The sequence below is a fragment of the Callorhinchus milii genome, unplaced genomic scaffold, assembly GCF_018977255.1.
Source record: "Callorhinchus milii isolate IMCB2004 unplaced genomic scaffold, IMCB_Cmil_1.0 Scaffold2, whole genome shotgun sequence".
Taxonomy (NCBI): Eukaryota; Metazoa; Chordata; class Chondrichthyes; order Chimaeriformes; family Callorhinchidae; genus Callorhinchus; species Callorhinchus milii.
Window position 1 is genome coordinate 106913401 of NW_024704743.1, and position 22567 is coordinate 106935967.

A 22567-nucleotide genomic window follows, 5' to 3' on the forward strand; every position below is an offset into this window, starting at 1 on the left:
AAGAGACTAACAACTGGATTCCTACTTACTGCTTGGTAAACAGAGGCATGTGGAGTGATCTATCTCAGTGTTACCTTTGATCTTTACTGTTTTCTCTGCTGGAGAGGACATAAATATTTAGCATCAATCTATACATAACATAGTGTGTATTTTGTGGCACCCATTTGACCTTTGAATTTTCCAAAAACACACAACTCCTGGTCCATGTAACCTCCGTAATTGCAACTCTTCATAAAACGTTTGTTGCAAGAGTCTGATTTGTATTCAAAGTTACCGTTGAAAAAATGTGTCCCATCTTTCCTCGGATTCATACTATTAAAGAAAAAAATCTTGCAATTAATTGCTCTTAATTTTGTTCCCGAAACGCTGCTGTAATCATTTATTTTCAAGATGTTTTGTTTCGATAGACTCACGACACTTATGGTGTGCACAACACAGGACGTAGAGAAAAATAGGACTTAAGAGCTTTGATGATAAACCCAGAAAAACATTCTGCCTTCATAACAGGAAACCTGGACCTTTCCGGTGCATACTTGTGCATTTTATCAGCCTGTGTTCAGAAAGATATCAGTATGGCTCACTTGGCAGCATTCTTGCCTATAAATCTGAAGGTTGTGGGTTTAAACCCCACATTGGGACCCGATTCTGAACCTGCATAGTCTAGACTGAAACCTGATGCAGTACTATGAGTTTGCTGCAAAATTGTAAAAGCCATTCTTTGGATGAGATATTAAACCTTCATAAGCCTGTTTGCTTCTTAAGGTGAATCTTAAAGACCCTATAGGGTTGTTCGAACAGAGAAGGGAGTTTCTCCTGGTGTTCTGGACAACAATCCCTCAGATAAAATTGCTTATTCACTTCATGGTTGTTTGTGGGACATTTGTGCGCATAGAAATGTGCAATAACTGTATTTTGTTGTCAATACAGCTGCATTTGACCTCAAAATGCGCAGTTATTACATATTGCAGTAAATTTTGTGAAGCACTTTGAGACATCCTCCCTATGTGGAAGGTACTATGTCAAATGCAAGGTTTATTATTATAAGGAGAGCAGCAAATTGCGTCCTCTGTATTCATGTGTAAGAGAACCATTTCTCCCAAACCATTGTTCATTGTAAAAAAAGGACACATCTGTAATTAAACTCCTGTACAGTTCATTAAGTCTGCAATAATCATAAAATATGTCTGACTAGATGTGTTAATGTTGCGTTGCCTCATGCAAACCTGGAGAGTCCACAAGTAACAACTTGGCAATTCCTATTTAATATTTCTTGAGCACGAAAAAGATTCTGGAGGATTCACTATTATTAAAAACTCATAATTTACAAAATATTTTAATTTTGTCTAATGTTATCTCAACGTAAGATCCTCCGTTGCTGCTTTCACTTGCAACTGGGAGATAGGGCAGTCTGGGCTGAATGCTTCAAATCAGCCACTGCATTTTGTAGTCAATTGCTTCTAACACTTGGGTTACATGTTCCTAAAATACTTTCCTTTGTTTTCCCTACCTGTGGCCCTGCTAATTTAATTTACTTTCCCTTCCTGCGCAACCTATACCAAGCCTTCATACCAATCTTATTTACATTGTTTAGCTCAATACCTTATGCTGCAATGCCTTGGAGCTCCACCCCATGTGCTAAACAAGGCATCATCACTACCTCCATACAGAGAAGTATCTGTTTTTTTTCAGACACAGAGAGGAAGTGTAATCCACCACCCATGGCCCAGTTTGGATTTTATTTTCTGTTTGCTGTTTGAACACTCAGCTCAATCCACTCGACCAGCAATGCAGCTTCCAAATCACTGTCCCCCACAGACTTTCCCCAGAGATGGAGGAGGTCTGGGGCAGATAACCAAGGTCGCGTGGTTGCCTGCACAGCTTCTTTGTTGTGGCTGCTCTTGTCAAATCTGCCCCATAGTGCGAAGCGAGTCTGTATAACTGACAACCTTGGAGCTGCTTCTAGTTGAAGTGATATATATGTGCCATTGCTTGAGAGCTAATGAAATTTGCCTGTTGAAGGGCACTAAGTCAAATCGTAGTGAGATCCATGTGTCTGAGAGCCTGCTATCCTCAGCTCCACAAGAGCAACCAGGACAACCCTGAAAATTACATTGAAACCTTCTGTTGGAAATTTTTTTAAAAAATCTGGTGTTTTTTTTTCTCTATCGACTCCAGGTTTTCTCTCAATCATAACAATAACCTTCACATTTAGGGCCTTTCACGTCAGAACGACATCACTTAGCACTTCACAGGACGTGTGTCACTTCACAGTGACGTGTAGTGACTGTTTTTGTGGTGGATAACTTCTGCATGGACACATAATTTTAATTTAAATTATACACTGTCAGCACTGCGCATTCCCTTTTTTTTGAAAGTTGCCTCAGGGAAGGTGACACAGACTGTTGAGAGGCTGTGCGGGAGAAGAGGATTAGACTGTGACATTCTTGTTCTGGGTTGAATCCAAGCTAGATGGGAAGCAGTGAAAGTCTCCTTAAGGGAGTGAGTTTGCGTGGTGGTTTGATCCCTGGCCCGGGCTGTGATTCCTGATCTTGGGAGAGGGCACTGACAATTGGAGTGAAGTGAGGGAGAGGGAAACGCGAGGCAGAGAAAAACATGAACTCCTTCTCCCGAGAGGGACCAGCTGTAGCTGTGGCTGGGAAGTGGCTCTGCCTGGGTGTTGGGTGAGGACAGAATTATTCTCCGCTCTGCATTTGCCCCTCCTCCTGACATTCGGACATTATTGTTCGAGGTTGGGCATTAACGAGCACTTAGTGGAGGTATTGATGGTCTGTCAGTGCCAAGGAACATACGCCAAGAACAGTCAGTACCCTCGGTGAGTTAAGAAGATGGGTAAATGTGTTTTTATATTTTAACCAAGGGTGAAAATGTGATGTTTCATAACATTCAATAATAATTATCACATCGAGTCTGTTACATGTTGGAAATGTTGACTGTTTTCAGGAGTGAACACCAATCCCAACAATAGTGTATCCTATTGCCTATCAGAAAGGCTGCCATGCCTCTCTTAACTCTGTTCTAAACCTTGCTCGTGGTGACCAAGAGATTGTTTTATGCCTCTCAGAATAGAGTGCCTAGCCTCTGTTTTGCAAGCTCCCTCCAATTGACTAAAAACGTATTATAAGGTAAATTTGTGTTTCAGGTTTTGTTCTTTTAGTGACTTGGGTTGCCAAATCATTGAAATGTCAGCACAGAAGCAAGTCATTTAGCCCTTGTACCTGTGCTGCTCTAGGTCCCCAATGGAGTTATCTATGTTTTTCCCATAACATTTTATTTCTTTGTTCTAACAATGTTCATCTAATTCCCTTTTGAATATGAAGGGTTTGGTGTCTTTAATTTGGCATACACGTTAAATGTTTCTGAGTAAATACCCTTTTTGAACATTTGCAATATAGACATATTGTGTTTTGATTCCATGCAATGTTGTATGTCAATTGCCTTCTAAGAATACAATGTTGGAATGTTTTTATTTATTTTATTGTAACTTTTCACAAGCCTGAAGTTTGGAACATGATAAATAATAATCCTGCCATTTGCTATACCACCTTTTGTGTCAGGAGGATGTCTCACAGGTCTTCACAGCAGTAGTTTAGAGTTGCAAAAAGGACAATTTGACGACAGGCACCAGGAAATTTTTCTTTACTCAGAGAGCAATTAATGATTGGCAGAAAGGGTAATTAAGGCAAGACACTGGGACTCCTTTAAAAATCAGCTTGATGCTGTGATGGCAGGACGGTAAGATGGATGTTCATGAAGGATGACGTCAGATAGGCCGAAAGGCCTTCTTTATCCAAACCTTTCTTGTAAAATAGTGGTTATATTAAAGTCACTGTGCACAAGTTGGATATATTTTAGCATTAAAGGTAATTGTCACTGTTAACTGACAAACTGGTACAAGTATGAGTTTACAGATTCCAACAAGTATCTTTTGATTGATGTTGCACTTCCATATTGATGGAACGGAGAATAACATACCAAAATATGACACTTGTTCTATATTGTATCACATCCTTGAATAGAAATCATATCAAGAATACTTTAAAACTTTTCACCTGACCAGAATTGACATCTGCTTTATTTCCCCTCCCCCTGTTCAGCTGTTACTAAACTGATTTAAGTATGTAACAACCGATCAATAATTGGATTAGGTTTCATGTTGGGAGCGGTTTACAGTTTACATTGAAATGGGACTTCCTTGCAAGTGGTGTAAAGTGAATGTCATAAAATTCTTATTGTGAATAGACTGAGGGATGATGGGCAATGTAACTGATACTATAACTAACATCATTGCAAAAGTCTTAATATCTGTAGCAAAAGTATTAAAGGTGGATTCAGATGGTATTACAGTAATGGAAACTGACATGAGAAAGTTATTGGCCTAAGGTGTAAGGCAAAGTCTGTCCTGTATGGAGTAGGACGCTGCATTTGCCAGTGTTAAGAACTTGCTGTTCAGAGGATATGAAATTAAGGATTTGCAGCAGCAATGTGCTCCGTAATATTCTGCCTTTTGGTGACAAGGATCTTGAGGAGGTATTTTAGAATCGTTCCTGAGCTAAAAGAAGGCCTGAAGAGTGAGTCTGTTTTGCTGTTAATCTATAGCATGCCATGTAACCTATCTTTCCTAATGCTTCACAAGGTGAACTCAAGAATAGTTCAGCATTGAGCTCTGATGATACATAACATGCAAAAAACACTTCTACTTTTTTCAAGTATAATGGTCCAATTAAGGCTTAAATTAAAATCGCTGTGCATAAATTAGCTATATTTTTAGCTTTAAAAGAGATTGTCACTGTTAATTATCAAAATGTTAAAGAAATCTGTAATTTATGGATGGTTTAAGAAAAATGGGTTGCTGACAGAATGAAATTCAAAGTAGTTTGAAGCCAGTGTTTGTGTTTGCATGCTTCAGAATTACTAAATAGCTTGGTCCTTGTGTGCTTTAATTCCCACAAAGCATTTTTCAATGTCATGGTTGTCAGACCTTCCAAATCAAGAGTGGGATTAAAGTTCCTCTGTGATAATAAGCACCGATTGATAATGAGCTGTGTGTTTCAATGTTTTATTGAAAATGGGAGGCACAAATGATTCTGCTTGTTAACAAAAGGATAGGAGCAGTAATTGTAAAAGGACAGGGAAATGTCACAATAGCAGTAGTTACAGAAGCAATGGAAGCGATGCTCCTACTGTTTGTCCAGACAAGTTTAAAATATGTAATGTTATTTAAATACTGTATTATTTATATCAGCTGTCGATACCAAACTTCTACATTACTTTTAATTTGGGTTTTTATTTCACTTTGTAGCTGCTTTTTGGGAGTAGGGCACTAAAACACCATCTGCTGGTGAGTGCAGGGTCAGATGTGATGGGACTGACTGTTCTGCTGGGAAATACTTCCACCTTCCTGGCGGTCGCATGCACATATGTCCCAAACTACCTATGTACTATATCCTATAATGTTATTTCCTAAAGAAACTATCTAATCTGTGTTTGAAAGAATCAACACTTCCTGCGTCAACCATCTCCATAGGGAACCTGTTCCACAGGTTCATGTGGATCATGTCGCCTCTCAATCTTTCTTTTAACAGCATGAACATTTTCCCAGTCTGATGACATTCCCTGTACCACCACACTCTTGGTTCTTTCAGTCAACCAATTGTGCATCCATTGTAATATACCTCCACTGATTCCCGCTTTCTTTACTTTCAGTACCAGCCTCTCAAGAGGAACTGTATCAAAGGCCTTACTGAAATCGAGAAATGCAACATCCACAGCCTTACTCTCATCAAGCTCCCTTGTTACACTGTCAAAGAAAACCAGTAAATTCGATTGGCGGACCGTCCCTTCATGAACCCATATTGGCTATCATTTATGGTTTTATTTCTGTCCAGATGCTCAATGATTTTATCCGTGAGCACCTGGACAGAAATAAGAGTCTCCATAATTCTATCCACAATGGACATCAAACTTACTGGTTTGTGGTTTCCTGGGTCACTTTTATTACCTTTCTTAAAAATAGGAGTAACATCTGCCTTTCTCCAGTCCCCCGACACCTCTCCAGCATTCAGTGATGCTGAATACTGAAACCTATTTATTTTGTATTGATACTGTGATATCTGTCCATCTGTCAAAACCCTGGACATTTGTGCACATATTTTCACCCATCCACTTCTGCACCGAGGGACTATAAATCCCTCCACACGTGTGCATTGCCATAGTCTCGCATCTGGTTTCCTGCTGTCATGACTTGCAAGATGCAAGTTATGTGGCTGCTGTAGTCAATAAAACCTTTACTTCCTTTCCCCATTCCCTGCTCGTCATCATCAGATTCTAGTCTGATGGATTTCAGGAAGCAATCTTTTAAGGAGAAAAAAAGTTTTTGTAACCTGTCTCTTGAATTTATATGTACACCTTCAATGTAAACTTTTAATTTAAATTTGTTACAGTGAAATTGATCTATTCGGATTTCCTCACTCGGTAATAATAATAATAATCCTTGCATTTGATATAGCGCTTTTCATGTCTTCTAGACGTCCCAATGCGCTTCACAGAATATACTGTAAAGTGAATTGACTATATAATTGTGGGCAAACGCGGCAGCCAATTGCGCACAGCAATGTCCCACAAACAGTCATGGATTGAAAATGACCAATTTATTATTGTGTTGTTTTTTTGGAGGGATTATTATTAGGCGTGTGGAGTAAGGAAACTTGCCTAAGGTTTCGTCCTGCCTGGAATTGAACTCAGGTCTCTTACGTGCAAAGCGAGTGCTCTAACCACTGAGCTGCAGGACTCCAAAATGCACCCCAACACCTGTGATGTGTTAGTTATCACATTGTTAATAAATGTGAAGCCATTCGGTAAGTGAAGACAATTACACAGCTTCGGGCCCAGCCATTGCTTCGGGTCTGTGGTGAGGGTGAGGATGTCGTACCCACAGTCAATCATCTTCAGTTATTGCCTGGCCTCAGTAACAGCAGTGATCTATATTATCACAGGCAATAATTAACACATATGACAGTTTGCACCATACTCTGGGCAAGGGCTAGTGAACAGCGCCTTTACTGGTCAAAAGTGTTGAATGAACGAACACCTTGCTCTGAGAACAGGTATAAACTAGATGGGCCGATGGTCTCTAAATGGGCTCCTTCTGTGCCTTACATTTCTGTGATTCTATGATTGAATCAGGTGTTTGGGGGGAATCAGGGACGAGTGGTTCTGGGAAGAATGAGTAGCAATCTCGTTCCCTCTCTCTCACCTCTGTTCCACAAGTAATTTGAGTTTATCCATTTCCTAAGGGCATGTTGATCCTGATGTTCTCATTATTAGTGTAGAGTAGCAATGAGAACTGCAAATAATTCATGGGTTCTAATAGATTTCAGGAATAGTTTAAATTGCCATAGTTGCATTTTTGTATTGAGCTCTAACACAATTGCTCTCTTTGCTGTGTTATTTCATCAAGTTTAATTTTGCTGTTTGATAAATCTATCTTATATTCGGACCGTGACCCCCTTTGGGGTATGGCTAATGAACATGGCTGTGAAGGGAGTGACAAATTGTTTCACGTTCACCATGGCTATCCTAGACCTTAAGGCATGGCTTTGAGTTTTCAAGCTACTAATTCCAATGTATCTGTGTGTGTGTAAAAGAGAATGCAGGTAACTTACGGATGTTTGGCGAATCGTGGACAAGGGTTCCGCTGTAACAGTCGAGTGAGTCAGAGCAGGCCATTCCCAATTGCTCTTGCTATAGGACTGACGAGAACTTATGTATAGAAATCAGCTAATTGATGTTAGTTTTTAATACTCTTTAATAACCACAAAATGGCCTCGACTCTCGGCCACAGTATCGCTTTGCCTTTCATATACACAAATCGAATACATTCAGATGGGACTTGTGAGCGCTTTAGCTACCAAAGTTTTTCCAGCCTTAACCTCATGCTTGGGTCTATGAATCAGACCTCTAGTGTATTGATGCAAGAGGCAAATGGTTTTCCAGACTGTTATGTTCCAAGGCTGAGTCAAACTACATGGTGGACTGCTGCACAAGAGTATGATTCATTCACACGGTTGAAATCCTAGAGCTTAGTTTTAGAAACAAACTTACTTGCCTTGGAAAGTATTGCACAACTACCTCCATCCTGTTCCAGGACTCAAGTAATACATGGCCTTGATTGTAATATGAGGGAAGATCCTATATATGTTCCCTGTAGATATTCCTTCTGTGCAACTTATGGGGGTCAGCACCTTGGGGATATCCTCCCGACTTGAAAGGCACTATACAAATGTAATATTGTTGTTGTTATCGCAGAGATCATGAGGAACAGAAAGTGAGATTTGCATAGACTGATACTTTCAAAACCACATCTTTGAGCATTTCCTAATGACGCATTACTTTCCTCTTGAGAGTGAAGTATCTGTTCGGAGTTGTAATGTGAAAAGCATTGTAGTGTTCAACCTTGAGAATGAATCATGCTCTTGTCCAGCAGGTCTGCCATGCAGTTTGACTCAACTTTGGAACATAAGTGTGGAAAGCTTTTGGGGACTTTGAGCTCACAGTCTAGGCTGCCTGGCAGTACTGGATGAGGCCCCATCTGCCTATTCAGGTGGACATTAAAGATCTCATGGCATAATTTGAGAAAAATTAAGTCTCTTCCAGTGTCCTAGCCAACAATCCGCCAGATTTATTCACTTAATGGTTGTTTGTGGGACATTGCTGCACACAAAATTAGTTGTCGTGTTTGCTTACAAATACACAGTCACTACGTTTTACGTTGTGAAGCCCTTCGATATGTTTTGATGACTTGGTAAGATTCTATATCAAATGCAAGGATTGTGTTGTCAGAAAACATAAGCCAATGGCGGATTTATTTTGTACTGATATTTCACCTAACTTATTATGCCCCTATTTTCTCTCATTGCTTTGACCTGAAAAATACAGATCATAAAAATCCCTTGTGGGTGAAAAAAACGTGAATGATTCTTAAAGGATAAGGATAGCTGACAACTATTAACCTTACCAAATCTCAAATCTTTCAATATAAATAATGTGTTGCCTACAGCAAAAATTGAGCTTCTCTTTCACATGTGAGCAATTTTGCATAGACTTCGTGCACACCACCAGGGTAGTTTGATTGTAAATAAAAGGCAACATAATGTCCTAGCAGGCACCAATTGCTTTGATGTTTTCCTGTATTTTGTTATGAAAAGAAAAGCATTACATTTTATTTCAGTGGCAGTTTGTCACATCAGATGAGCGCTTTGATTTAGTGGTCAAAAGAATAGACTCCAGTGAAGGTGATGTTGATAGACAATGGAGCCACGTTCAGTATTGTTTCTCTGCATTTATGCAGACCGCACAAAGAGGATACATTAAAATAAATTAATGGGAGTGGGATTGCTAAATGAGAGTGAATTTGATTTGCTTTTAAATGTAGTTCGGAAAAGATTGGATTTTAACACAGTGTATGGTTTCTGATCGAAAGACCAAAAAGAGTATAGAAAATCACTATGGTTTTAAAACCAACTGCTCCAAGTACTGTAATCCATAAAGTAATGATTTTTCTTATAGTGATCTAGATCTCTCTTCTTCGCATACTGTTTTTCCATTTACAGAGAGAAAGAGAGCGCAATAGATAATAGAGAGACAGTGTGAGAGAGATATGCAGGCATATTAATCTTGGCCACAAATGGAAAAAATATTGTGAATAAATTGAGTTGTGACCAAGAAATGTTGACTTATGTTTTGCTGATAATAGTAGATCTGAATTTACTGGATGAGACTGTATGAGTCTTGAGCCAATTCAAAGGTGTGTCTATTCTTTCTGGTGTATAATGGCAGCCTGCCTTTGTGTAACCTCGCCTACCAGCAGCTGCTTTTTAATCAATTCCTTACCTGATGCGCTGTTCTCATTCAGCACAATAAGCTTCAATTAAAAAAGATGGGAAAATCAGTAAGCAAAACACAGTACATTCCATAGATTTATTGTGGGTACCTGCAGATTTCTTTTCACTTAACAACAATCTTTGCGTTTGATGTAGCGCCTTTCATGTCAGGAGGACAGCCCAAAGTGCTTCACTGAATTTGCTGTAAATTGCAGTGATTCTGTATTTGGTAGATGAATGCCTACTTCAGTTTAGGTTCACAAGAAAAGTACTTGGAATTAAACCAATGTAGTTGTTCTTTCTAGCATTAGGATCAATGCTCTCTTTAGTATCCCTCGCAAGGCGTGGGTTTGCCTGTTCTCTTGAATTGTGAAGTAGTGTACGCAGTACTTCAGGGTGCGACAAGATGACTGTACAGTTTGGACGTGACTTCTGAGCATGTGAACACAAATGATTGGGCAATGTAGCCCAACATGATTTTGCATTGCTCATTGCTGCATCACACTGTCTCGACAGAGCGAGCAATGGGTCAGCTGACATCCCTGGGGCTATTATTCTTTATCAAGTTCTATCTCCTCCATGGAGTGCCTGTGTCACCTATTTTTACTTCCTATTACAAGTGCCGTGTATTGATCAGTAAAGAATTTCATTTTCTATTGACGTGGCCTGTGCCCCAGCCCAGGTGCACCACTTTGTAAGATCTTGGCTGCCTCCTCATATTTCCCGCCTCTCCCCCCCCCTCCTGCTACCCTCCAACTTGGTGCCACCTGCAAATATAGCTGCCTTTCACTGAATCTGTGAATGCGGATCATTTGTATTTAATAACAAGTGGAAGCATCCCATCTCAAACCTGTAACGTACTCAACTCAATGCTTCCCTCAATTTGAGCTAGCTACCCTGATTCTATTGTCTGCTTCCTTCCCTTAAGACACTTACTAATCCACTGCACATCTTAATAATTATTCGTACATTTGAAATGGTGCCTTATTTTGTCAAACTACTTCACAGGATTTACTGTAAAGTGTAGTGACCGTGTATTTGTAAGAGACTATAACAGCCATTTTGCATAGTAATTTCACATTTTAAAAAGCCATAAAGTGAATGACCAATTTTATCTGGGGATTGTCAGCCGGAACACTAGGAGAAACTCCCTACTCTATTCAAATAGTGCAATGGGATCATTAATGTCCTGAACAGGGAGAAAGGGCCTGGGGTTAATATTTCACCCGAATGACAGCACTTCTGACAATGCAGTGCTCCACTGGCACTGCCCAAGAGCTGAAAGTTTCAATGTGGAGCTGTGAACCTACACCCTTCTGATTCAGAGGCAAGAGTGCTACCAACTAAGCCAGGCTGACAGCCAAGAAGCTTTTATACCCACTATCATTGTAAAGGGGTATCTCAAGTAGTACTTTTGCACAGATCTTCTGGAAGTCAGGTGCATTGGCTTCTTCCCACTGTCAAATTGAGTTGTCACTTCCAAAAACTCAGGAAAATGGTCAGGCAAGGACTACCACTTCTGAAGCTTTCATTTGTTAGATTATTTTAATGTAGTAATTTTTCATTTTGCTTGTAATGATTTATTCATCTGTTTTCTAATTATTGAGGTCAGGCTGATGAATCTGCAGTTACCAGGTATGGCTCAGTCACTTTTCTTGAATACTGGAACCACATTTACTTACTTCCAAGCCTATCAGAACCTCTGCAGTGTTAATTGCCTCCCTCAAAATAATCCACCAGCATTTCCAAATTCTCCTCCCTGATCTTTATAATTAAAACGAGATAGGCCTTGGGCCAGAGTCTATTTAACTCCTGTAAATGTATGCACAACTGCAAACCCAGCATTATTGCAGCATATTTCTATTTAATTAGAAATACACCTTGCTGTTTTTTTCTCCTGATCAGTAATTGCATGGGAACATAAACATAGCGAATACACGGGTGTTTATCTGCAGTGGGGGAGTTGTTTTTTATTTGTATATAGAATCTTTATTGCTGCAGTTTTTTTTCCCTTGATCCCAGCAGAAGCTTGGCATTTAATAGAGGGTTAGAAACTTGAGTTTTTGTCAAGTCACTGCTGCTGTGAAATAATGACTCCACTGTAGTCACCTATTGCTCTTGATGTATCTTGGATTGAAATAGACTTTTTTCTCTGTGTCCTTTACTGGAAGAGCATTACGGTTATCGGTTATTAAAGATTTTAGCATTGCTTTATTTTAATGTACCATTTATTCACCAAGTTGACATTGCATTGATGTTTCAATAGTAGTTTACTTGAAATTTACTTACCCTATAATCCTGCTTTACTGTAAATTACTGTGTTTATTTTGGTAAATTTATGCAAAACCAGATGAATTAATAATAATCCTTCATTTGATATAATGCCTTATCACTCAGTTGAGACGTCTCAAACTGCTTCACAGAATAAATTGTGAAGTGGATTGATTGTGTATTTTGTGGGTGAAATGAGGCAGCCAATTGTGCACAGCAGTGTTCCACAAACAGGATTGAGTGACCAAATTATTTATTTATCTATTTATTTTTGCAGGGATTATTAACTTTGGGAAGTGATCCGCCAATCAATTGGCAAACAGTTACACCAGGAACTTGTTTAATGGAAGGTCTTGGCAGTATTACACTGATCTGCACTTGTAACCCTTCTAGTATATACTAGTTAAGTCATGTGCTGCTGCATCACTGCTTAGCCAAGTTCGTTCGCCATTTTTATGTTTGTCCATCGATCTGAACACGTTTCTTTTCGTCCAATGTTTAAAATGGAACATCTGCATTACATCTCACGCCCACAAAGGGGAAAAAAACATTTCATTTTTAAAGCCCAAGTTTTAGATATCTGCTTAAACAGTGAGGCCCAATGAGTAACTCAACAACAATTACTTTTTTACGTGAATCACGCCCTTCATGTGGGATAATGTCTTGGAGCATTTCACAATGGTGAGATTGTACGCAGAGCAACAACAACAAAATTACATTTGCATAGCGTCTTTCTCGTTTGAAGACGTCCCAAGGCGCTGGACAGACAGAGTTCCGGACCCGAGCTGCGGATCGAGGTGGGGGAGGGCGGGGGGGGGGAAGCAGGGAGATCGAAAGCACAGCCAAAGAGGAGGGTCTTGAGGTGGGTCGTGAAGGTGGGAAGGGAAGGGGCGAGACGGAGAGACTGGGATGGAGTTCCAGAGGGTGGGTGCAGAGTGGCGGAAGGCCCACCCGCCGATAGTGGGGTAAGTGAGGCAGGGGACTTGAAGCAGGCTGGAGCCTGCTGAGCGGTGGGAGCGAACAGCGTGGTAGGAGGTTAGGAGCCAGTGAGAATGAGACGGTGATTATCAGCTCAGTTGAGACACACCATGGAAAGATTTGCTGATACAGAATGTGTGAAGGTGTTGAATTAACTTGCAGTTAAAATGATGCAATCTCAAGCCAATGACCGTATTATCAATGTTAGTTAGTTATTTACAAGCTGGAGTGCTGGCAGGAAATAAACAAAGATGTTCAAGCAAAAGAATACTGATCACTAAGTTTTGACATTTTATTTCTACAATGGGAATTGGTGACGATATTTATTGGAGATTGTTATCTGCTTGTCAGTAAATTTGCTGACCTCGGCAGCATGTGTTTACAATGGCATCCAAAAAGTGTTACTCTAACAGAGCAACTACTGGCTGAACGGCCATGACATGATCATTAAATAATAATAATAATAATCCTTGCATTTGATATAGCGCTTTTCACATCGGGAGGACGTCCCAAAGCGCTTCACAAAACACACTGTAAAGTGAATTGACTATTTTTTTGTGGGCGAACGTGGCAGCCAATTGCGCACAGCAATGTCCCACAAACAGTCGTAGATTGAAAATGAACAATTTATTATTGTTTTGTTTTTTTGGAGGGATTATTATTAGGCGTGTGGAATAAGGAAACTTGCCCAAGGTTTCGCCTTGCCTGGAATTGAACTCAGGTTTCTCACTTGCAAAGCGAGTGCTCTAACCACTGAGCTACAGGACTCCGTTGTTTTCTCCATAGAATTCCTGTACATCAACTAGGCACCTCAAACCCGAAATCTCACCACAGCCCAAGTACACTCACACCACATTAGCACGTAACTTGCAAAGCCCTTTGAGCCGTCCTACCAATGTGAAAGTTGCTGTATCAAATGTAAGGATTATTATTATTATTGTTACCTCTCAACCGTGTGATGGAAACGGGATTCCTGGGAGCAAACACTCTTTAACATCTCGTTGGGTGCTTTTCCTAGGAGCCAGCTGGCGGTTATTGAAAGAATTGCTTTTTTAAGAAGAAGGCTTTCTATCCACAGTTTCCATATGTGGTTAAGACGTATTACATTGAGTTACATAATGTTACACAGAGTGATGCTGTATGGAAACAGGCCATTTAGCCCAACTCATCCACCCTTGTGCCATGAGCCACATGAGCCCACAAACCTCCTATTCCCCTCTCCTATACCGATCATTCTGTTGGTACACTGGTATAATTTTTAATTCGCTGTATTTTGACACTTTGAGAATTTGTTTTACAATCAAAACTTTCTGTAAAAAGTTGGCAAATTAGTTTAGATTGTTTGCGGTTTTATTTATTGCAAGTAACTGAAATACGGTTCCAATAGTGTAGGTTTGGAAAAACTTGCAAAGCTGGTTTATATCTGCATATTTCCAGCATGGTTAGGGCAAGCCTGGCATTTTGGTTACAAATGTCCAATGCAGTTTTTTTAGGGAGAAATTCCACTGGATCCAGATTTACTCGATTTATGTAGTATATCAGAGCATACATAATTTGACACATCGTTGAATCCAGTTTGAAATTGAAGCTGGTTTTAATGTAGTTTTTAAAATAACTTCAGAAACCTAATTTCAAAATTAAGACTGTTTGAGAATTTTCCAAGACCACCCTGAAATGGTACAAAAATGAGAATAATTCTAGACCCAGATTTCTTCCCACCAGAATTTATCCCCACCAGAATTTGGCAAATTGTTGGAATTCAGACTTAACTTTGAAGTCAAGTTTTCTGTAGATCTTAAAAGAAATGAAAAGAAAAACAGCTTCAAAATGAAGAATTTAACAAATTCAAGCTGCTCTAAAATGCCTCTTAAATAGGATGGAATTCCTTCCCCACAGTACCAAGTTTATTGTATGTATATGTTTCTATATTAAAGCTCTAAAGTATTTTTGAGGGCTACTGTCTGTTCTACGTTGGTAATGAATGTGATGGGTAGTGTCTATTGGCAATGATGCTCCCATATAAATGATGGCAAATTAATCCTAGCTGGGCCGTGCTCCTTGTCTGGGTGAACGGCTTCATGTAAATGAAATGGCAGATTCACAGCCACTGGAGGTGAAAAGAGTCTATTCATTTGACACTGCTATTTGCACTTGTGTAATAAAACATTGCAAGCACTTATTAAGTCGGCATTTATTTCCTATTCATGCAATTGTTGAGGAAAGCTTGCCGCTGTTTGTCATTTTGAATGGATTTATTCACTCTGACTTGTAGACGTGTGTATTCCGTCAGACAACATATTGCAAATGACTGTAATTAGATTAGCAGGCTGTTTGCCAGAGGTGATGGTGCTGACATAGAATAGAGCATGTGCAGGATACTGCAGGTGTCTTCTTTCACAAGGAGCTGATGTCAGCACTGGACAAGTTGAAAGCTTTAACATAGCAGCTGTAATCTCAATGCTGCAATAGAAAGAATCCTAGATGTGGCAACAAATCCTTGGGATCAAAGCAACAATGAAGTGGACTTTCATATTTTCAGTTTGGAATGAGGCTAGTGCACCAGGCGGCTGTTTTATATCAAGGACCTTCAGCACAGGGTGATTTACCTTTTCTCTTTGTGTTCTATTCAGTGTATTTTGCATGACAAATGCATTTGTTGTTTGTTCCAAATTTGATATTGCTTTAGGTGATAGCGCTGTGCTCCAGTGCGAAAACTGTCACAGCAGATGTGCTACATTATTATTGTGACATGAATTAGCTTACAAGAACTTATTCTGTGACCGTGGTGTATTGACGTGTTCACTCCTTACTGTGAGTGAGTGTGCATGTGTGTGCTTGCGGGTGAGTATGTGTGCGCTGTGACTGAGATTGGTTGTGCTTTGACAGGATATTACGTTATGTGATTGCACAAGGCCTGCAAGCTTTGGTTAAAAATCTATCCATCATCAGTCTGTCATTGCATTGCATCTTTTGCTCCCCTCTCTTCCCCAACCGTCTCATACTCACGCAAATCACCTTGGTACACCAGCCATCTCCGTTCCCTTAAAGCCCAGGTGCATTCCGCTGAGCGCACCTGGCTTAAATCAAACCTAACTGTCCACCGGCAGATTTGGCTGACCATGTCAAATCCTCTGCCCTCACCTCCACTGAATCATTGTTCTACTCCAAGACAATCTTGGAGGCTAAGGACAACCCCAGGCTTCTCTTCTCCATCATGAACCGACTCCTCCGCCCACCCCCTCACATCTCACCCATCCTCATCTCAAAAGCCAACTGCGAGGCGATGCTGGACTTCCTCAGATCCAAAGTCGAGGGAATCCACTCAGCTGCCTCTGCCACTGCATCTGCTAACCTCTCCCCATCTCCTTCTCCCACCCCAGCTCCTTCACACCTTTGAACCCGTCTCCCCGTCCTCTCTCATCACCACCATAACCCGAATGAAACCCACCACCTGCTCCCTCAACCCCATCCCTCCTTACCTCCCAGCTCCACCTGCTTGCCCCTCTACTCACTGACATCGTTAACCTCTCTCCCTGTCCTCCAGTACTGTTCCCGCCCTTTAAAAACCGTTTCATCACTCCTATCTTTAAAAAAAATCCTCCCTGGATCCTTCTCTACTCCCAAACTATTGCCCCATCTCCAACTTCCCCTTCCTCTTCAAGGTCCTGGAACAAGTTGTTGCTTCGCTTCTTCCTCTCCCACCGCTCCCTTCTCAAACTCCTCCAATTGAGCTTCCATGCCACCCTCAGCACAGAATCCCCCTGGTCAAAGTGACAAATGACATTCTGTCCATCAGCGACCAGGGCTCCCTCTGCCTCTTCGTCCTCCTTGACCTCTCTGCTGCTTTCGACACCGTCGACCACTTTGTCCTCATCCCCCGCCTCTCCTCTCACCTCAACCTCCACGGCGCTGTCCTTGATTAGTTCAGATCATACCTCTCACACCGTCTGCACTTCATCTCTTCAAACGGCTTCTCCTCTCACACCAGGACCGTCTTGTGCGGCGTTCCTCAGGGCTCTGTCCTTGGTCCCCTCCTCTTCAACATCTATATGCTCCCTCTTGGTGACATCACCCGCAGACATGGGATGACACCCAACTCTACCTCTCTGCCTCCACCCTTGACTCCAGGAACACTGCTGTGCTGACAGAATGTCTGTCAGACATCAAGTCCTGGATGAGAGCTAACTTTCTTCAGTTGAACGTCAAGAAGACCGAGGCTCTCCTGATTGGCTCCCGTCAGCGCCTCCTCAACTCAGGCGCTGACAGTATCACCATCCATGGTTGCACACTCCACCTTACTAAGCCAGTCCGGAACCTTGGCGTCTTGTTTGACCCTCAGCTATCCTTTCTACCCCACATCTGCGCCATGATCTGCTCTGACTTCCCCCACCTCCGCAACGTTGCCCGGCTCTGACACTGTCTCACACCGCAGGCCACCGAAACCCTCATACAAGCTTTCATTACATCAAAGCTCGACTATGCAAACTCACTGCTTGTCGGCCTCCCCAACTCCTCCTTCCACAGGCTGCAGATCATCCAGAACTCTGCAGCCCATGTCCTCTCCTGCACTAGGCTCTGCGACCCCATCACCCCCTCCCTTGCCACCTTCAAGACCCACCTCAAGACCCTCCTCTTCGGCCGTGCTTTCAATCTCCCTGCTTCCCCCCCCCCCCCCCCCCACCCTGCTCTTCCCCCACCCCGACCCTCAGCTCGGGTCCGTAACTCTAGTCTGTCCAGCGACTTGGGACGTCCTCCTGATGTGAAAGGTGCTATACAAATGTAATTTTGTTGTTGTTTGAGGTGCTATTTGCCATGTGCGTTATTCAGAGTGGGAATGGCAATCTATCTGTTTTCAGTTTTCCTTTAAGGAACGGTTTTGCTTGGGCAGATTTGCAAATCGATTCAGCAAAATCACAGAATCCTCTCAAAGGCATTGAATTTGGCCCATGGTCTTAACCGTACTTGGATGATGTACTGAAAAGATTTCTCATTTTACTGTTGTAAGAATGAAATAGTATGAAGACTCTGCTCCCTGTGTTGTATTTTTATCTTTCTAGGGGAAATGTACCATTTGTATTTTGTAATGGACACAACCTTTTACTGATGCTAATTAGTGCCTTTTTATAATAAAACAAATTAGAGGTTTCATGGATTGAACAGCACATACATGGGCCATTCAATCCTACAGAGCTGTGCGAACTAAGATTAGATTTTACATGAGCCTTCACCCATGCTAGTGCCTGCCTCCGTACCCCTCTATTCCTTCCTCTCTAATGAATGCATCGACTTTCCTCTTAATGTACATAGTGATGTGTACTGAATACAGTACCTCATATACAGGGTGTCAGCCTGGCTCAGTCAATAGCATTCTCATGTATGAATCAGAAATTTGTGGGTTCAAGTCTCACGTTGGGATTGGATACCACAAGGGGTGCTGTATATGGGATGAGATGTTAAACCGAAGTCCTGTGTGCTTGTTTAGGTGGATTTTAAAGACCTCATAGCGTTACTCAAAAAGAGAAGGGTGTTTCTACCAGTGTCATGGCGAATAATACACCAGCTAAAAATTGGTCAGCCACATCCTGACTGTTTGTGGGATGTTGCTGTGCGCAAATTGGTTGCCACTTTCACTACAAAAGTATATGGTCACTACACTTTACCAGTAAAGCAAATTCTGCAAAGTGTTTTGAGACATTTCAAACCATGTGTTAAGGCCCCAATGTCAAATGTTAGGATAATTATTGTAGGTTTCCAAATGGCTGCTTTTGATTCTATTGTTGAGACAAAAATAGTAAAATGCTGGTAAGCATTCAGACTGTCAGACTGAGTTAATAATGAGCTGGCATCACTGGAAAGGAGCTAACAATTCGAAAGCTTTCACACAGCGTTGGGTAGTCAGCCAAACTTTCAGCAACCCTTTCAAAGTACTCTCAGAAAGAGATTTGCTGAATACATTAAAAAAAAGCACTTGGAGAAATTTTACAATTCGTATCGTATAATTGTGGCCGAGTTTTTTTAAAACAAGGATAAGATTGTAAATATTTTATTGTTAAAAATAATTATATTCCTTACATTTGATATAGTGCCTTTCATGTCATCGATACATCTCAAAACATTTCACAGGAAGTACTGTGAAGTGGAACAAGGATTGTGTACCTTGTGGGTGAATTTTCTCATATTTCCTGTTTGCTTATAATCTCTTTGGTTAAATTGAATTTCACCTTAATTTTATTAAACAAATTGTGTTTTTGAGGCACAAAGTATCACCTAGTCTTAGGTGTAGTTCATTCTGCCTTTACAATGTAATGTTGCACAGAATTGTGGAAAAAATCTTCAATTCCGGCCTTAATTTCGAGGCCTGGTCTTTTAGGGAGAAAGTTTCTGAATTAAGACTGAATTGAAGAATTTTCCACATTTCTCTGCATGATCTTAAATTTTAAGATGAAATGGTCTTAATGGCTAATTAAGACCATTAAGGTGATATTTTTGATTTTGTTTCTTTCCAAAGAAAGAAAATCTGCTCACTTCTTCAGTCAGCAAGCTACCTATTCTGAACATCATGCATCTAGTTATAATAATAATCCTTGCCTTCGATATAGCACCTTTCAGGTCAAAAGGACATCTCAAAGTGCTTGACACATCATACTATAAAGTGCATTAATAGTATGTTTTGTAGATGAATATATCAGCCAATTTGTGTACAGTGATGTGCCACAAATAGTTATGAAGTGAATGACCAATTTTGACCAATTTGAATGGCATCATGGTATCTTTAATGACCATCTGAATAAGCAGATGATGATAATAATGATAATAATAATAATAATCCTTTCATTTGATATAGAGCTTCTAGACGTCTCAAAGCGCTTCACAGTAACTGTAACGTGAATTGACTGTATATTTGTAGGCAAAATGCGGCAGCCAATTGCACACAGCAGTGTCCCACAAACAGTCGTAGATTGAAGTGACCAAATTATTATTGGGTTTTTTTCTTGAGGAATTATTATCAGGCATGTGGAGTAAGGAAACTTGCCCAAGGTTTCACCCCGCCGGGAATCAACCCGAGGTATCTCGCTTGCGAGGCGAGTGCTCTAACCATTGAGCTACAGGACTCCACAAATGGGACCTTGGTTTAATGTTTTATTCAAGAACTTCAACAGTGCAAAGCTCCCTCACTGTTATATTGAAGTGGAGGTCTGGACTGTTAATTCAAAGTCCTCACATGGGGCTTGAACCCACAACCTTCTAACTCAGAGGCGAGTTTGCCACCAACTGAGCCAGGCTGATATTTAAAACCAGTATTTGTGTGTACTTTTGCAGTGCTATTGTTCTGGGAAAGTAAATGGCTGGCTGTTGCTGTCACGGTGAATGCTTGTCTGTCACATTTTTATGTGGCACAATTACGCACCTTTATAAAAACAAGCTGCATGTGAAAGTTTTCCATGCAGGGCATCTTGTCACAGCAATATTTTTGACGGGTGGCTGAATGATAAGGGCACGTATAATGAGAAGTGGCCACTAAGCCCATCTCTATAATCCAGATTACTGCCATTGTATTTCACATTTTAAAAGAAATGTTCTTACTTTCATTCAATCGTTCCATTCAAACTCCAATCTGGAAATGATTGCTCCTCTGTAATATCAGCCACTTGAGAAACCCTCTCTCTTAAAAGAACTTTTTTTTAGTAACTATGATATACAATTGTAAAAATAAGTTTGTTTGGTCCATTGAGGGAAGGTTATTCATGTGACTACCTTAGGCTTTCATATCTTTCCTAGTTCTACATTAAAAAGAAGAACTTGTTGATCTCTATTCATTTTTGTAACTTTTTTTATTCAATGCTTCCTATGCTATTAGTTGCTGTTTTGTGAGATACGTTTCTGACAACATACATAGCTGAAGAGCTTCCCAATGTGTACTGGTATTTTACAGTCCTCCTCACAGTGAATCATTCTCCCTACTCCAGCAAAACCTTCTCCATCAATTCAAAGCTTAAAGGACTAGGTTTCAATGAAAATAAATATTGGGTTTGTATTCCTTTCATTGAGTGAATTCTGAAGCACGTTTTAGCTATTTTGATCTCTGACTGAATAGAAGCACAGTGTTGATTTAGAACATTTTTATATCCCATTGAACATGCTTTACTCGAAGGGGATAATGTCAATCACCAGCAATGGATTTAAGATCATTAATCTTTTCACACAACATTACATGCGTGATCTGGGAAAGGTAAATTAGATGCAACATTTCAAGGTAATATTTTCACTCATAATGCAAAGAAGAGGAATATTAAAGGGTATGAGGAGAAATCAGGAGTGGGATATCAGCGCAGAATTGTTGGGCCACATGGCCTGGTATCCGCATTACTCTAATATTCCATAATATGGTCTGACATGGTGTTTTTGTGGAGCAGAGTTGGTCCACGGGAATTGTAAGTTATCCTTTAAGAAATACAACTTGGACTCCATTGTCATCAATGTGTGCCTGAGGACACAATACAATACAAATTTACATTTATAATTGTGCCTTTCATGTTGGGAGAACATTGCATTACAGTCCTGGCTTGATACCTGAGCCAGGGGATGGAACCAAAGGGAATGGAGTATTATTACTCTACATCTGATCCTTTCAAAGAGGATTCAGACTGCACATGCTCTTTTGCAAACCATCTATGTGCTGCTTCTCTTCCCTGTTAATATCTGTTAATTTACTGTGCTCTATGAGCAGCAAAAAAAAACGACCCAATGTGCAAATTCTTGTTGGTTTAATGTTTAAAGAGAAAATTAGTCTTCATGCCAGGGATTGATTTTAATGTGCATCCAGTTACAGATAACAGTGACCCAATAGTGCCATCCCCTGGGTGGCAACCCTGCACTGTGCAATAAACTTAAGGGAATGTTGTAAAAGAGATTAAAATTGTCTTGGGAAAGTCATGGCAAATGATTGTCGTGACTGCTACACAGCTCTTCCTGCGGTGGGCTGGGTGTTTTGTCTCGTCCTATTTAACGTTCTTTGCTTCCAATCCAACAGAAGAAAATTGACCAGAGAGATTTACTAGCTGAGATGCTGAAGTTTGAGATATCTGCACCATTGCGTAAATTGACAGTTAGCCTCATTCTACAGATAGTACAGAGTTGAGACTGAGTCAGGAGAATCTGTCTCCCTTTTGATATTTGCTGAGACTGGTGAGCCCTTTCCAGATCAAGAAGACTTCCTGTTGAGTAAAGATTTCAGAGCTACCATTCCCGAGGCAATAACAGAAAGTGCTGTGTTTGTGATTTAATTGGGAGACATGAACTGTTCAATGTTTTGTGTTAGGAAGTGATTGAGAAGGGATTACAGTTGGTCAGGAAACCCTCCCCGTCCCGTGAGACCACCGCTTGACTCTTTTAGAAGAGTTTATAGCCCGGGAGGGAGA

The 22567-nt window shown here is 40.7% G+C and overlaps 1 protein-coding gene across 5 annotated transcripts in view; it reads left to right on the forward strand.

Moving 5' to 3' along the window:
* Nucleotides 1-22567, forward strand: part of fam110b (family with sequence similarity 110 member B) — an 88792-nt gene that overhangs the window by 20252 nt on the left and 45973 nt on the right. Inside the window, exon 1 of one of the 5 annotated variants that reach the window (XM_007896699.2) lies at nucleotides 15710-15745. The exons of the other annotated variants lie outside the window; for them this stretch is intronic. The gene's annotated coding sequence lies outside the window, so the exon portion shown is untranslated. Of the gene's footprint in view, nucleotides 1-15709; nucleotides 15746-22567 lie in introns of those variants that run through there. 5 annotated transcript variants of the gene reach the window in all.